Source organism: Numida meleagris, chromosome 6, assembly GCF_002078875.1.
Source record: "Numida meleagris isolate 19003 breed g44 Domestic line chromosome 6, NumMel1.0, whole genome shotgun sequence".
In the NCBI taxonomy this organism is placed as follows: domain Eukaryota; kingdom Metazoa; phylum Chordata; class Aves; order Galliformes; family Numididae; genus Numida; species Numida meleagris.
In genome coordinates, this window is record NC_034414.1 from 35,184,131 (window position 1) to 35,201,237 (window position 17,107).

Here is a 17,107-nt window from a genome sequence, read left to right on the forward strand (position 1 = left end):
AAGGCGACCGATGCAGGCACTAAGGAACAATATGAATTGTTTAATTAAAAGCTTATGGAAGGATTCCTTCACAATAACTGGCAAACAGGCACTGAACTTGCATCACACTTAAAGCAAAAGTGTTTTGGGAATAAGACTAGAATAAAAGTTATTACTAGATGTTGTGCAAACTAAATATCATTCTTACATTTAATTTGAAATTACTGAGTAGATATTTATTACAATAACAAAAAAGGTTCTGCTCAGCCCTTGCTGAAGGACCAGTTGAGAGCACCGAGTGAGAAGTATTCATCATGACTTGTTTGAATAAGATAGAATTCATTAGTAATTTAATTACAATCCTGTACTGACATGATTTAAAAATTCAAACAAACTCACTGAGAAATGAGATCAAAATCAAATAAACAGAGCGCAGTGAAACAAGGATGAAGGACCACCTACGTTTTTCCTGAAACTTGTTATCACTGTTCAATTTTTTTGTGGCTGCTCATTAGTTTAGAGTTATCCATATCCTAAAAACTCTTCTTCCTATTAAAGTTTAGTGAGCATAACAGAGAGTTTTTACTAAGATGTTCACTGAACATTGTAACCCCAAACAGCCAGTGAAGTTACTTGCCATTAAAAAACTATTGAAATCAGAATTAAAAACAGTCAAACAAAAAAAATAAAACCCACACCTTAATTGCAAATTGATTATCACTATTCCCATGGAAAATTTTTCATGACCTAATTATATGGTTGTATGGTTGGTGAATATACACAGGGTGATAAGAGCAGGTGATTTACACAAGTAAAAGTCCACCGTCGGAGGGCAATACTGGTACTGGATAGAACATGCTAAAATCTAGTGTTTACACATCACTGCTGTTTCCAGACAAACAATTCCACGCACAAGGCAAATTGCTGCCCTTTTTTGCCTAGCCCATTCATTGTCTTTCTCCTGCCTGATTTAACATCTTAACCGTAAAACCTGAATCAGGACATCATTATATGAGGCAAATGAAAAATTTAGAAAGTTTTAAAATTAACCTAAAACATACAGACAGTCAGTAAAGACAAATGTTAACTGGCACCTAGGATGTGAATGGAACATTTGAAGAGGCCAGATTACTGGGGCTCTCCATTATAACACACTGTAAAGCACAGGTTTGCAGTGCCTGTTTAGGTACATTGCAACAGCCAGCCTCTGAGGATACTGCTCACTAGTTCAGCTGCACACTTCAACTGGTCCTACAACAGTCAGCCCAGGAGCTCTCAAAAAGAAAAGCAAGACCTTCATCTACACAACAGAGCCCAGAATCACCAGCTAGAAACTGTACGAAGAACTGCACGTACTTAAGTCACGTAAGTTGTTAGTATTTCTCCTTGTTCCAAAGCTCTTCTTAAAAGGGGAAGAATAACCAGTCAGATTCCAGAAACGTTATCAAGAATTAGGTGAGTTTTAGAAAAATTGTTTTCTACCAGATAAGAAACCTCAGAAATTTCAAGTCTGGCCCACAGCTGGCACTGAGTGTCTTGGGCAACTAAGTGTCAGGAGAGGGGAGCACAGCAATACACCGCTCCTTGGAAAGAGACACAGCAGCAACTGCAGAATGCACAGCAACACTTGCATACTATTCTCTTCTCCAAACACAACCTAGAATCTAAGAATGTAGAGAAATCATCCTGGGGAAAAGATTTGAAACTACATGAACTCTAATGTTACAGGGAGTACACAATATAGAGACTAGCTGAGTTGCTCTCACATTTGGAGCAAACGAACATCTGTCAAGCTTCAAATATCAAACTTTGAGGTATTAAGTGCTTGCAAAACTCCCCCAGTTCCCTTATGTTCAACTTCACTCCTTAAAAATCAAAAGCCTGCTGACAAACAGGCTTTTCACCACCTACCCAGGGCAACTGCAGCAGGACTGGCTGCTCCACACACTGTTCCCTCAGGACAGTTCAGCCTGTTGTACTTCCAAAACACAACTAAGGGAAGCAGTGTACTTTACATCACATAGCAGCTACTCTCTTACGGATTTTCTCCAGTTCCTGAGCAAATCACTTCAGACAGCACCCTCTCCTATACAATGCAGAATACTCAGCAGTGACTCTTGCATCACCCAATCCGTACCTCTGCTCTGAGCAAACCTCCTGGGATAGGATTTGCAAAAAGCATTAGTGTAGCCCTGAGTTTCCCTAAGGATGTTGTTCCTGATACTTCAAAGGACTTGTCATTTACTGCATTCCACATTTATTCTCTATTCTTCTAAGGCTTTATCTATCAGCTACTCAAAAAACAGCTCATGTCAGCCAGAGATTAGATACTACGAATGAAGCTCTCCGGAAAGAAAAAGCCTGAGCTGATTTATGCAGGATGAGGATAACTGTCCTCAGCATCTGCAATTAGGTAGAGACCAGTGACCCTGTACTCCAGGCCATCAATCACTCAGAGCCCTTTGCTCTACAGGGTGTCAGCAGCTCTGAGGGATGCTCCACAATACAATCTCCACTCAGCTGCAACAACAGCAGAATTTATTAAACACAAAGAATGGTCTGCAAAACCATTCAGCTTCATTTTGTCTACCACATTGCTGCAGACAGAAGTACAAAAGAAGTAGAAAAGTGAATGCTAAACAAGGCCATGCTGTTAAGACAGAGTTACAGGCTTACTTGTGCACCGTGGAGTGCTTCTATCAGCACTAGAAGACTTTCCAAGGAGAGTATCAACTAATCCAAAGCCCTTACCTCAGAAATGCAGAATCAAGAGCGCTCTTCAGAATATCTACCAAAGGATATTGGGGTGACCTCTACATTAATTAGGGTAGGTGTTTGGAGACAGTACTCTGGAGAACTCTCCAAAAGGCAACTCCCAGAGCCAAAATTCTGAAAAGATTTTGGCTAGGATTTAATGCCTGGAACTAGAGAACATTGCAATTTTTTTTTCCTTTCTCTCAGTCCCATTAGCTTTAGATTTCCATATGTACTTTTTATTCAAGGAGTTAAGTTCCCTCCAATAATTATGTTAAATAAATAGTTTAACAGAAGGTTATAATTGCACTAAAATGAAACACATAGCTAACAATGTCATGGAGTAACCCATATTAATTTAATCAATACCTCACTCCCCCCAGAACTCTCCTTGCTTGAACTGTAAAAAATGGAGCCCTTTAAAATACAGCATTTTAATGATTTTATTTTTATTTCAACATAATCACATAGGGGGTCCTTTGGAAATGCATAGTTCAATAGAATTGACAGACAGCATGAAATATGATGGCAAAGAACCAGTTTGGAGGTGACACTAATTGAAAAGGAGATGGTACGTCACAGGTAAAGCTGCCTGCTTTCTGCTCGATCACTTACTTGCCACACGATGCAGATCCCATCTTTCTAATCAGCAAAGACTAACACCTGATTGCCTCCCTCCCTTTTCCTTATTTCAATTCCATACAAGCAGGCCCAGAGGAGCCAGCTCTGCTGATGCCTATCAAGCTTCCAACAGAACACTAATTCAGACTTTTTATTAGGAGGGATAGTTATATCTAGCAGACATACACGAGGGTACAGTACAATAGGTGTAGTAATCATCCCCAGATAAATCAGAAGAGTGGTCTTCACAGGATTATAGTATGATTTTCACAAGTACTTAAAGAGTGAAGGATATATTCTAATGCATGACACGTATTGTTCATTTTGCTTTGTTCTTGTAATTACGTAGAAATAGGATTTCTATCTTAAAGATGATATAGAACTGAATCTTTTCAGAGGGGGCAGTAGGGGACTCTGTAGACAGAAAGGTAACTACCTTCAAGATTACCCTTGTTCATCCCCACAGCCCTGTACAAGACAAGACAGTGAGAATCAAAGGGGAAGAAAGTAGCCCCAGCGCTTCCTCAAGCAAGGAGGCTACATGCCTGGGCCACACTCCCTTTTACTTTACCAAAGCTAACTCCTTACCATCCACCTTCACCATTCACAGCTCGTTAAAGATGCCTCAACGTACTGCTTATTTTTGAACACATCTCCCTCATGCTTGTAAACCTGCTGTTGAAATGCTCTATTTACTTTACAAACTTGTAAAACATAACAAAAGAGTTGCAGACTGAGCGCTAGGTAACTACTCCAAAAAAGCGTGTCTTGGATCCCTTCCCAGCTTCTCCACACAAACGAGACAGCTTCGTTTACACTATCTTCTCATTCATAAGTAACCATTTCTCCACATTATTTTCTGTTTCTTAGGCTCAGTCTTCCCAAGCACCACTGGTGAAAATTTCTTCCTCACACAGAAGACAATAATTCTAGCTACCACTTACTGAACAAATCATTGCTAGAAACAATGCTCATATAAGAAAATATTTCACAGAAAACTTCATTAACGCTTGATAACTGAAATCAGCAAAACAAATGACTGAAATAGCGCTAAAGTTTAACCTTGTAACACTTCCCACTGTTCTTTTAGTCCAGTCCTTACTATTCTACCTCCTGACACGTTGCTCCTTCTCAGCTCTTTCTCTAAAATATTGACATGTACTTTTTTTAAGCATATGATTTCCAACCTCTGTGGATGGAAGTATTTTGAGGGAATCAGGACTTGAAAGTTCAGACAAACAGATCTACCACAATCACAAATTTTAGTTTCTCACACGGGAATAATTTTGTACCTAAACTTATGGATGTTGCAAGACTACCCTTTGAACACAGGTATTTTTCATACAATATCTACAGATATTGGCTTCCAATTATTTTAAGAATGTTATGTGATTAGAATGAAAGAGCATGAAGGAATAATGCAGATTTTCACTGTGTGACCCAAGACAGAAAACAAGAAGCTTTTTTCTCCCCCCCTTTAGATATACAGTTTCACTAAAATACACCTGAATACAAACGATTTCATGCTTGATTATATGTTTTACGCCTTCAACTTGAATGACAAACACATTTGAAACGATTACATGCCATCAGATTTAGTCCAATATAACATAACAAAAGTAAAACAGACAACTTACTGTTAGGTGTTTACATCCAAATCTTCAGGATATCCTTACACAGAGTAATTTTTTCAACAGAAACAGAAAGAATTCTCTAGGAGAAAGAAGGTGTTTGAGCCACAAGTCCTTACTCTAGGAGTAGTGAGAAAGAAAAAGCAATCAATCACACTATAGAAAGGCTAACAAAACAAACTAACACTTAAAAAAAGAAAGGCAGCCTCAGCTGAAGTAAATTACTAGAGGTTCATTTCTGTCAATCTGTATCAGCTGAGGATGTGTGTCCTAACACCTGGAGTCTGCAGCCTCTTGTGCTAGGCAAGGATCAGTTACCATGGCAGCATACTTGAGTGCACAAACTGAATTTAAAAATGGGGAATAAATGTTAAGCACATGATGCTCTGCTGTTGTATCTGTAAAATAAGTCTGTTCTGCTCTATAGTGCGCTTTTTAGTCCTGCTCTTAGGTGTACAGCATGAGAGACACAGCACAACATCAGGGCAAGCGTGTTTCCACAGTCTTGGTTCACTGACTACCTAAGAGAAATGATTAGGGTGGATTTTATATTTCTCCATCCTGACATACTTACATTTCCTTCTGCAAGAAAACAGAACAAGTGATGAGATAAATAATGCAGGCGCTCACAACTTGACTGAGACATAGGCAGGATATTCCAAAACTAGCAAAGCTAGCAACACAGCCTCATTCTCCCACAAGCAGGCTGTGTAGTCCAGAAGCAGAGAGCTGAAGAAAGCGCTCAAGGACTAGAGGCCCCTATGCTACTGATGAGGATCCATGCGGCCGGCCCAGACCGCAGCTCCATCTGGCTCTCTCAGAAATCAATTTGTCCTAATGACCTGAGAAGGAAATAGTAATTTTCAGTATTCTTGCAAATAATTCATTTTATCTTTTACTTTCTACCTCCTACCGATGCAGAAGAAATGTAATCACACATCACACTCTAAAATTTTGTAAATTATATCTAATTTCTGACGTACAACTTTGTAACTCAAGAGTTTCTTAGTAACATTTCACAGACTTTCAAGTATCACTTTTTTCCGCAGACCACAGAATAACACGATGGCAGAATGTTCTGTAAATCTATACAGATATGTATATATGTGTCTTGCACTGCCAAGCCTTGTAGCTGTTGGGTGAAGTTCCAGCAGTTTGGCAGACAGAGGCCTCTGGGATTAGTTACAAAAGGATATTTGCATATAACTCCGTATTTATAAAACCTTAGAAGAGAAGTGCCACTGGAATTTACCTTTGAAAAAAAAGAAGTATGCAAATTTTTATATAAGCTGAGAAATTTAAATCTTTTTCTGTCAAGTTAAAGTCAGATTTGAGTTTGATTTTATATATAGACATACAGACTTTTATAGATGGACATATAGACTATGTTCATATTTATAATGACCTTTTTATGCATGTGTTCAGATTGCTTCTAAGGAAATACCATGCCTGTGTATGCTGCCTGGATTTGTGAAGTCTGCATTTGAGTAAGAATTATTCTATTTCCCTGTTCTCTTATCCCCTGGCTGATTTTCACTGCTTAGTGATACATCTGGCTTGCTTCAGGCTGCAAAGTAACTTGAAATGCAGTGGGCAGTCTGGGTTTGACTGCATATAGGTACACACATAGTCACCTTCTTTCAGGAGGAAAAACAAGAAAAAAGAGGTGTGTGCAACTAGGGAGATATACCACAGGTATCAGCAAAGTAAGGTAAACTATGATGTTGAAATTCAGAGTCTACTGAATCATGAGCATGATCACACCCGAGCTGCATTAGAGTCAGTTTGCCTTACATGACCAAAAGCTCCAGAGCTCTGCTGAACCATTCCTACATGACTCTGTAGCTTTATTCCAAGTGCTCTTGAGAATCAGGAATTTCATTTGTTGTAAAAATAAAATATTTTAAATCAATATACATGATCATATCATCTGAGCAAACTGTCTCAGAACTCAAAAACCATTCCTGATTGCTAGTGCTCCTTTGTGAAGTAAGTCTTTATGCAGGAATCACCTTTTTCTCTCTTAAAAATGACCAGTTTCTGCCATTTGATCACTATTCACTCAAAAATCCCTTCTCTCCCCTATTTTATTTTTTTTCCACCTTCCAATCGCTTCAAAACTCTGAAATGTATGTCATCTCCGTCCTTGCTTCTAAAGGATCTTGTGGGCTTCTTATTAACTCCACTGAATTATACTTCTCAATATTACATCCACGGCCTCCTTATCTCCATCATCTGCTTCCTAGCATTTAGGCATATTCCACACCTTCCTTTTTTTCCCTTCCGGCTTTACATGCTCACTTGTTTCCCGGGGTCTGAAATACTTTTCCTCCTCTTGTCTTCCTCTTTCAAATCATTAGTTTCTTTTAAAACCTTGACCTTTTATACAAACGGTCTTAATGAAAAAAAATCTCAGCTTCAAGGTGTTTAAGGGGTTTCACCAGAACTAAATAATTGAATGAGAAATGGAAAATTTATTTTCATTCTCAAAATATCAAGCAGCTGGAATGTAAAGGAAGTCACTATATGTCAGTTGTGTATGAAATGATGCTTTACATTCAGCATGGCCCAAGGGCTGAGATGTAACAATGACATACTATCGAAGTATTCCCCAGTTTAATCTGATATCTTGAAGGTGCATACTCTGCTATTCACTCTTATTATCATAACATTTCTGAGTTGAAAGTTAAAAAGGAGATTCATAAAATGAAGCCAATTTTTATACCCTTACTCAAGCTCATGATAATCCTTACTTCATTAGGTATCTCCAAGTCCAGCTCTAGAGCAAATATCTCACACAAACAGAATAATGAGAGTATGATTTAGCTATTAGCTATTTACAAGTGGATTTCAAATACAGTTTATAAAGGAGATAGGAAAGAAGGAAACTGTAACTGTCTAACAGATAGATGAGGGAGATATATACTTCTGTATATTCTAGAAGATTAATAGCAATAACTTTTCTTGTCTAGCTCCATCTTGGAAGCTAGTTAGTCATAACCTCACTTTATACTCAATCTCCCAAGACTGCATTTTCAGAAATGTTTCAACTGCACACCTGAGGAGCATGCTAAGCTTCTGCTGCTGAGAATTTATAACTAAAATCTTAAGTTCTCAGTTCTAAAGACCATTCTATTCTGATTGTCTCAGCAAGAGCTAAGAATCCCAAAGGAGTCTGAGAAGCTGATGGATAGGTTTGTTTGGTTTGGTTTGTGGGTTTTTTTGTTTGTTTGTTTGTTTTTTACTTTTTAGAAAAGAAAGACATTTCAGGAAAACTAAATGCCCCACTCTAAAACATGAAACAATGAAAAGCACTAAAAATAAAAAAAGCACTGCAGCAACTATTTTTATATTCACACTGATACACACCCAGCCTTACAGCAGAAGGACCAAATTTTTTATCAGCATCTCAACTTTTCTCAACTTATTTCACAACTTATCCCATTATTCCTGGGCCAAACCCTGTAAGGTTTTGTTATTCCCCTGGCACTTGCTCAGAGCAACAGGTGTTCTGAGGACTGAAAATACACCCTTGTGTAGGCCAGCAACTATCAAATACAAAGCCTACTTTTTTAATCCCTAGGATCAGTTTCTGAGTGCTCTATAAATATTATGAAGAGAATACAGCTGTTTCCTCTGTCAACAGAGGAGATGTGAGCAACCTGAGGCCAATATAGAGAGACATGACAATTTCTCTCTGCACAAAGAACAGGCTGCTTTGATGAGCATGCTTTCAGTCAGCTAGCAAATCTGATTCAAAGGCAATACCCAAATGCTGTTACCTGACAAGCCTGGATTAACAAAAAAGGAGAGGAAACTGCCAGTGCGAGCACAAGGAGGATATGTCACTCCTCTGGATCCATGTGCTGGATGCACCTGTGAAAGACCACAACTTCCTCTCTTACAGCAGATAAAGGGCAGAGAGAAGACCAAATGTTTTCACATTAGCAAAATGATTGAGGAGAGTCTCAAATTGAAGTTTGAGAATGAATACAGTTGCGGTCCAGAACAGAAGATATAACCACACCAAAGGGCTGTGGGACAGGGAAAGTAGTCGGAAATTATGGCAGTTCTTAGATTTATAACAGATAATGCAGTGAACATCTTCATATTAAATGACTAAGTTTGCTGGGAAGGATTAGAAGACTACATACGCTTTAATACCCAGAATTAAATGGCCCCACCTCGAGTACTGTGTCCAGTTTTGGGCCCCTCACTGCAAGAAGGACATTGAGGCCCTGGAGCGTGTTCAGAGGAGGGCGATGAAGCTGGTGAGGGGTCTGGAGCACAGGCCTTATGAGGAGCAGCTGAGGGAGCTGGGATTGTTCAGTCTGGAGAAGAGGAGGCTCAGGGGAGACCTTATCGCTCTCTATAACTACCTGAAGGGAGGTTGTAGGGAGCTGGGGGTCGGTCTCTTCTCTCTTGTAACTAGTGACAGGACGAGGGGGAATGGCCTCAAGTTGCACCAGGGGAGATTTAGGCTGGACATTAGGAAACACTACTTTTCTGAAAGAGTGGTCAGGCGCTGGAATGGGCTGCCCAGGGAGGTGGTTGAGTCACCGTCCCTGGAGATGTTCAAGAAACATTTAGATATAGCGTTGAGAGACATGGTCTAGTGGGGTTATTGGTGGTAGGTGGATGGTTGGACTGGATGATCTTGTAGGTCTTTTCCAAACTAGCTAATTTTATGATTCTATGAGATACATCTGCTGTTTCTTTGGGGCCGGTGCTTTTGATTTGTACAGTGGTTTCTAAATTTGTCCAGCCATTTGTGTTGGAGGGTGCATATTGCTTACTAAGGGCCCACTAACTGAGTGAATTCAAGTTTCCTGCTCCCATACACCCTTTCAAGCTTTCTAATACCATCCAAAACAGAATATCCACAATTATTTCTAATTTTAATACTATATAAGTTCTCTGTCATTTGAAACTTTAGACATGCAAGACACGAGCCCCAGCTCAAGAGAATATTTCAAAACACAAACTCAGTTAATAAAGGAGTGACTAAATGAGTATACAAAAAAAGAAAACCAAAAACAGAACTTCTTTCTATCTAGTCAATTTTCTGATTCGGAAACAGAAAAATAAAAACACTGATGTAAAAAAATAAAAACCATTCAGCTGAGATCTCAGATATTTTAAACACACCCAAAAACTTGCATTATTTTTTAAAGACATCTGATTTATTTGTGTACTCAAATCAGAAGTTAATTTTGTGGGAGTTTATGGCAGAATATTCTCAACTGATCATTTTTTATCTCAGATTTCTGATTTTGCACGAGAATATGCAATCAGCACAAACAATCCAATACACAAATATGGAAAAGTGTGTTTCACATAAGATCACTGTAGAATTACTAATTAGGAAATATACGGCAAAGCATTCTCCAACAAGAAAAAGTCAACGATCAACCAACCTTTGCAATTTAGTGAGTCAAGGTGAGAGAAAGACCACATTTTCAGTTCCCCTGATCAGTGTCAAGAAGCGTATTGTTTTCAGCAGGATTAGATCAAAACCACATTTGCAAAGGTGTTAATGACAGCAGTGCCCATCCTACCTCTGGACTACTGGCACAGGACCACACTATATTGGCTTCAGCTGCTCTCCCACCTCCGGCTGTGTGGAGCTGCTCTTCCGCTGCAGCTTCCCCCCTTCAGTTATGCCATAACAACTGTTTGTGGGAGCACAGCGTAAGGCAGATCGCTGAAAATAACCCTTTTGGAGAGTTATTGTTAACCTGGATCACTTCAGATCATGTCAGCATGGCCTCATAAACCATTGTGTGGGGGTGGTGGTGAGCAGTAGAACAGGACAACAAACTGCCAGCAGCATGTTAGGGGAAAACACAGGGTCCTTTAATCTGGCTTTGCCCCTAAAGGGAGAGTATTATGAAACTACATCCTTGTCTAACAATTATGTGTAAAATACATGATGCAGAGAAAATACAGGTCTTTCTGTCATACTCAAATAGAAAAATGGCATTTCAAAATGCTTAAAAGCCATTAAAATACTTTTCCTTTCTGTGTCCCTGAAGCTGAATATACACACAGAGAAGATATTTTGTAATTTTAGGTAATTATTCTCCTCACTTTCTCTATCCTCTCAGTGCAACTCACTGAACCAGACTTCCTCTAAATAATAAGTCAAACCCAGCTGGGTTTCAGCAACATTCACGAGAGCGGTCTCTCCTAAGATACTCACTGCATGGCAGCTATCAACAGCAGAAGCACTTGCTTCCAGTGCTAGCCACACAGTAACTTCAAGACCACTTTTCTAATAATGAGCAATGGTGCCTGAATTAAAGAAAGGAAATAGCAGTATATTTAAGATAAGAGTTAAAATATGCATACACACATACACAGAAAAGAAGCCCCTTTCAATTAGGAACAGAGAGGCGTAGCTCTGAAAAATAGGAAAGTGAAGCTTTACTTGAGACTTGTTGATGTACATCCATCCACAGAGACTGAAGAAGTGTGTATGCACTTGTGCAAATGTGTATGTGCTGAATAAACACTGAAGAAGGGATATAAAACATTTACTTAAGGAATTCTCTCCTATTTCTTGACAGATGAATGCTGTCGTCCTTTCTCAGAAGCAATTCCCTTCTCCAGACTCCTGGGAACTAGATGCCACAAGTTTGTTTTTTTTTTAATAAAGAGGCTTTCATAGGTCAGGGAACAGCAGTGGGGGAAAAAGCCTCATCCTAGGAGTGGATTTTCTTTCATCTCTTCCATGCATTTTTCAATAGTCATAAGGCCTCTGAGTGTCTGCTTGAAGAATGACAGGCTGCAAAAACCAGCAGCAAGAACATGAAGCTCAAATGGTGTTTCTGTACCTAAACAGAATGCAAATATTAGCTACTATAATCTCTATTTTTACATTATTTGTGTTTCTTTCTCAACTCACTCTCTGAGACTGATGTGTAATTGACATTTCAGCCATAGAGAATTTGGGATGATTTTTAATCCTGATTCATTGCCATGTAACTAAAAAACTAATAATATTACATTTCAGTTAAGCCAGTAAATACTGACCACCTCTGCTTACTCCTTTTTGTAACTCCTGGTTGGACAAAAGCCTCAAGGCAGTTCAGGACAGTAGAGTAAATTCAACATTTCAAATGATAAGTATGCAGAAGAAAGAATAAGTACATTCTATGCACTCAGACCTTTTTCTCTTGCCTTTTCTTTCCCTCTGCATCTCACCTGTCATCTTTTTTCAACAGCTTATTCTCTGCCTTTTCTTTTTTCTGTTCTTTCTTCACTAGGTCTCCCCTTCACTGCCAGCAGTTCACTGTTTTTCTTTCCAATCTCTTGGTGTGATCTTGTTACCACAGCAATATCAGACATAAAAAATTACATCTGCAACCAAATGGGGTTCCAGCAAAATTTTATGGTAACTGATCTACAATGCTAGGATTTTCAAAAATTTTTTTGCCTCTAAAGTTTTCAGTGCTAACATTTTCATTGCATGCTGTTTGGTCTGTTATCCTTAAAATTAACATGTTGAAACCCTTCTGCTAATCCATAAAATATTTACCCTTATAGTTTCCAGGTTTTATAAATTCATCTATTTGTGATGTGTATACATATATCTATATATTTATATGAGTACATTCAGAGATTTCTTAAACACCCTCACAAAAAAAAAGTGATGCATGTGTACACCTTTACTTTCTCCAATTTGCTGTTACACATACATCACCTGGAGATCTGTAGATTCATCTTTCATTTTCCTGCCTGCTCCTTAATCCTCTATCATCTGATCTATCCATAGCGTATGAAAACTATCACCTGGATGATGCTATACCACCACCCTGATTTCAACTTTCAGTGCAGCAGGTTATCTCACACATTGAGCTGCCTTTTCCACAACTGCTATCTACAGTGGTGTGTGGAAGCAGTATTTACAAAGTGGAAATCCATGCTTTGGTTCTCACCAGTTGTGGAGCCAGGTTATTCATGCTAGACCAGAACCCAAGGGTTACCTACAAGGATGGCAGGAAACAACAGACGGTGTCACAGGCATAAGACCAGTAACAGCACTTACTTATAGAAGAGAGGACTGGCATCTCCTAAATCACCTTCTTCCCTCTGTCAGGTATCAGCCACATTGGGTAGGGGTTCCCAAGTTAAAAGAAAGTTTGTTTTTCCCATTTTCACTGAAGCACATCTGAATAAGACTGTCATATTATTATTTTATCTTCTGTATTAACTGCAGAGACTGCCAAAGGTGATTAAATTATAAATTATCAGATAAACTTGCAGTCCAAAATAAGGCGGTGATGAATATTCCTTGGAAAATATTAGCCATTAATTCCATTTCAATCATTACAACTTCCATCTGCCAACAGTGCGCATTCACATCACAACTAGCAAGCTTCTCTTTGACAGACTTTACAGAATTGGGCTTTTTTATTGTATTTGAAATATGTGGCAAAACTTAAAACCATGAGATAAACTATATAAATATTCTATTTCATTCAACATCATGCAAAATGATATCAGACACAGTGATAGTTTCCTAGTGAGAAAATTAGTTAACTTTGAATTACATCTGTACCTATGAAATCATCCCAGGTTGGATTCTGACTTTCTTACAACAGTTGAATTGCAAGATTACAAATAAACTTAAATTGAGAATTTTACCTAAATTAATGGTTGGTTACTGTTAAAAATAAATAAATCTTTAACAACGTAGCCAATAATTATTCAAAATGGAAAGAAAGCACTATCTCTAAAAATAAAGGACAAAACAGAGAACTTGGCAAATGAGGGACAACTGTAGCACAACATATTTCTTGGAGCTGGGGTTGTGAGGAAAGATTGTTTGTTGGGTTTTTTTTTCCTTTTTTTTTTTTTTCAGTTGGGCTTTTTTCTCCTGGAAGCATGGAAAAAAACAGTTACATGTGTCTGCATATTCCAGATGTGACAATGAGATGAAATCCCACTTTGGGGAAAGAATTGCTTCACAGAGTGTTTGATTTTAAAAGAGCAAAAACTCACTGTCTCCAAACTCCGCCAGATACCAATAAATGCTGGCATTAGCGTGACATTTCTGTTTGAAAGTTGGAATACAGTATTAATTCTAATAAACAGTCAAATCTGCGACCCTTGCTAGCACAGAGCAGTGCTTACTGTCACGAACTTCAGAATGACTCACATAAAAATGACTATGGGTCTTTCACTGACACTTTCGTTTTCTACCTACCAGGGGGAAGTGTTTTTTTTCTTATATTTGAGATATATTTCATCACCTTATGCATTATTAAAATCTCCTGGTGAAGCAGACCATTCATAGTAGTAGCTTTAATACATTTCATCAGTTTAGCTTACAGCATTTGCAAAATGATTAAACATTTCTTCAGAGATGTACCACAAAGTTAAATAACAAATTCAGATAAATATTTCTTGTGTTCTAATAATTTGTGTTTCAACAACAGCTTCCCTTGGGAAAACTTGTTTGTTTCTTTTTAAGTAGTATATATATGCATTTACCACAATAGTTTATTCTTCACATTTCTGCCAGACTGGACAGTGGCAACAGAACACCATTTTCCCTCCTGTCATTAAGTAAATAACAATCTACAAATAAAATTATCCAAATATCTCTGCAATTATACTCTTTCAGAGTATACAGAGAAGAAATGTTCATGTGCGATCTATTTCTTGGTGATCTTTTTGAAACTGTTCTTCCTAGTTTTTTCATAAACATACATTACCTAGATGCATTTATACTGGTCTTAAGTTCTGCGCATATATCAGACGACTTGTTTTTGGTCTACGTTGGCTTTAACCCAGGTCTTGTGGGCCTTACTGAGGTGAAAAAATGTTTATAAAACTGAAGAATGGACCTCCTACTAATGTTCCTGTAAGAAATTGTAGGCATTTGACTCCTTTCAAATCAGAAATGTTAAGAAAGTACATTTAAAAAATCCTTTAGCATTGTTTCCTGGAAGACACTTAACATTGAATTTAACAAATTAATGTTAATCAAACAGCTGTATTACAAATTAAAAGTTATGAGAATGAAAAGTCATCCTCCTTTGTAAAAGTTAGAAGAGTTTTATATTCACAAAAAATAAAAACAATCTCAGCAAGAAACACTTGCAATAAATCAAACTCTAAGGAATGCAGCAGCTTTTTGTGTGATATTGGGTGATATAAACAGAAAATCTGAACATGAAGTACTGTTCTAGGGAAGAAATTTGACAAAGCCATAATGTGCTCACCTCGTTACGGGGAGATCAACTGCTGCTAATAAAAGCAGAAGTCTTGGCAAGCCAAATCCATGGAGAAAAATGTGGGATCGCCACACTTGCTACAGACAGCTGAAAAACAAAAAGTAGTTGGCTTTGTGGATGCTTGAGTCCCACAAGTGTTAACTACAGATTAATGTTTTTGCACTGACTGTTAATCTCCCTGCTAACAATGCTCTGGTTTCCAACCTCATTCAAAGTTGCCAGTGGCTCAGGGTTGGCATCAGTGACAGACCAAGGGTCAGTCAAGAACCATGGTGCAGACATCTGCCTGGAAGGCCACGCTCTCCATTTACCTTTCAAATATGGCCGATCAAAGCCTTTCTTTCCAATGCCACTTGCCAATACAGAAGCAGAGTGGTTTCCCCAGCACCGGCACAGTGCTGGCCTGCCTTGCAGATGGAACACAAAAGTCCCCAAGTCCCAAACCCCACAGCCAGTGTCTGAGTGGGGACACACAGGAGAAGTTCAGGCTTCTACAGCAGGGCCCAACCTTGCTTCCAAAGGAAGAGCGAAGGGACGTGCACCAGGGGACATCAAGCCTTCCTCAGGAACTGCTTACTGATTGATCCCTACGTCCTTCACACTGCATCCACATTTTTCTGTCCATTGCATATTTGTTCTCCTTTTATATTCATAGTTACATGCCTCTTTTGACATACATAAAGCTTCGGACAATTTTTATGTTCATGCTAACTCTTCCACCTTGAGAAACACTGACTGCTTCCCATACGCTGAGTTTTTAAGCAGTACCTGTATTACTTTGGATTAGAGTTGGCTACTGCACTAACGTACGTAAACATTTCTTACTGAACGTCACAGATATAAGCAAACCTATGACACTACAGAAATGGCTGAGGAACTTTAATTTTTATCAGTAGTGAGCTTTCCAGAAAACAAAACTATAAAGAGATATTCTACAAGGTAAGTTTAAACCCGGTGAGAAGAATCAGCCTTTCACTAAAAGTCGTATCTATAGTTAAAAATCCAAATATGTCAAAATCAGATGTTGCGTTTCAGAAAAAGGTTTTTTTTATTGAGGGTTTCAAAATAAAATTATATATTTTCAACTCAAAATTTTTTCATTAAATGTTTGGTGTGAAAAAAATTAATTTAGGACCAAATGCAAATAAAATGCTTCAAATTTTATTTCAAGTATGAACAAAGAATCTACCATTTACTCTAAATATTAAATATTAAATAACATTGATTAATAAAAAGTGTTAGAATTGTTACTATAAAAAGAAATTACATACCTCACAGTAGTACAAGTCATAATATGTAGAAATAAATGTGTAATTCAGAGACAGTAAATACTGATCAAACTGGAGGTAACAGAAAAAGAACTTCAAATCCCACACAACATCCACATTTGAAGAATTAACTGGTCCCCTGCCAAGCTGGAAGACGCAAGAAAATATTTCCTCTCTTTTGATATCATGATCTGAATAAGATTCTAAGAGCCAACATAGACAACAGTGTCAAAAGGGAAATAAATCTCAATGAAACCAGAAGGAATTAAAACAAAAATCAGAGAACAAAGTGTACAAAGTTGAAGACCTAGAAATACTTCTTTAAAGGGTAAGAGTTGAAAAGATATTGAGGTAAACACTGTCATAACTCATATTACAATTAAGATATTCCCCAAATGTTCTTAACTCAGCAGTCAGATTGTAGTCTGATGTACCTTTAATTTCCGTTGCAAAGGGTTACCGTAACACCTGTTTCTAAGAATCTCCTTAATTTCTGCACTGCTTTTTATCTTCAGATATTTTATATTTCTTTCAAACTATCAACAGCTGACAGGAAAAAAACGTTTTCACTTTTTGTGAAAATGAAAATATGTATTCATCATTCAGCACA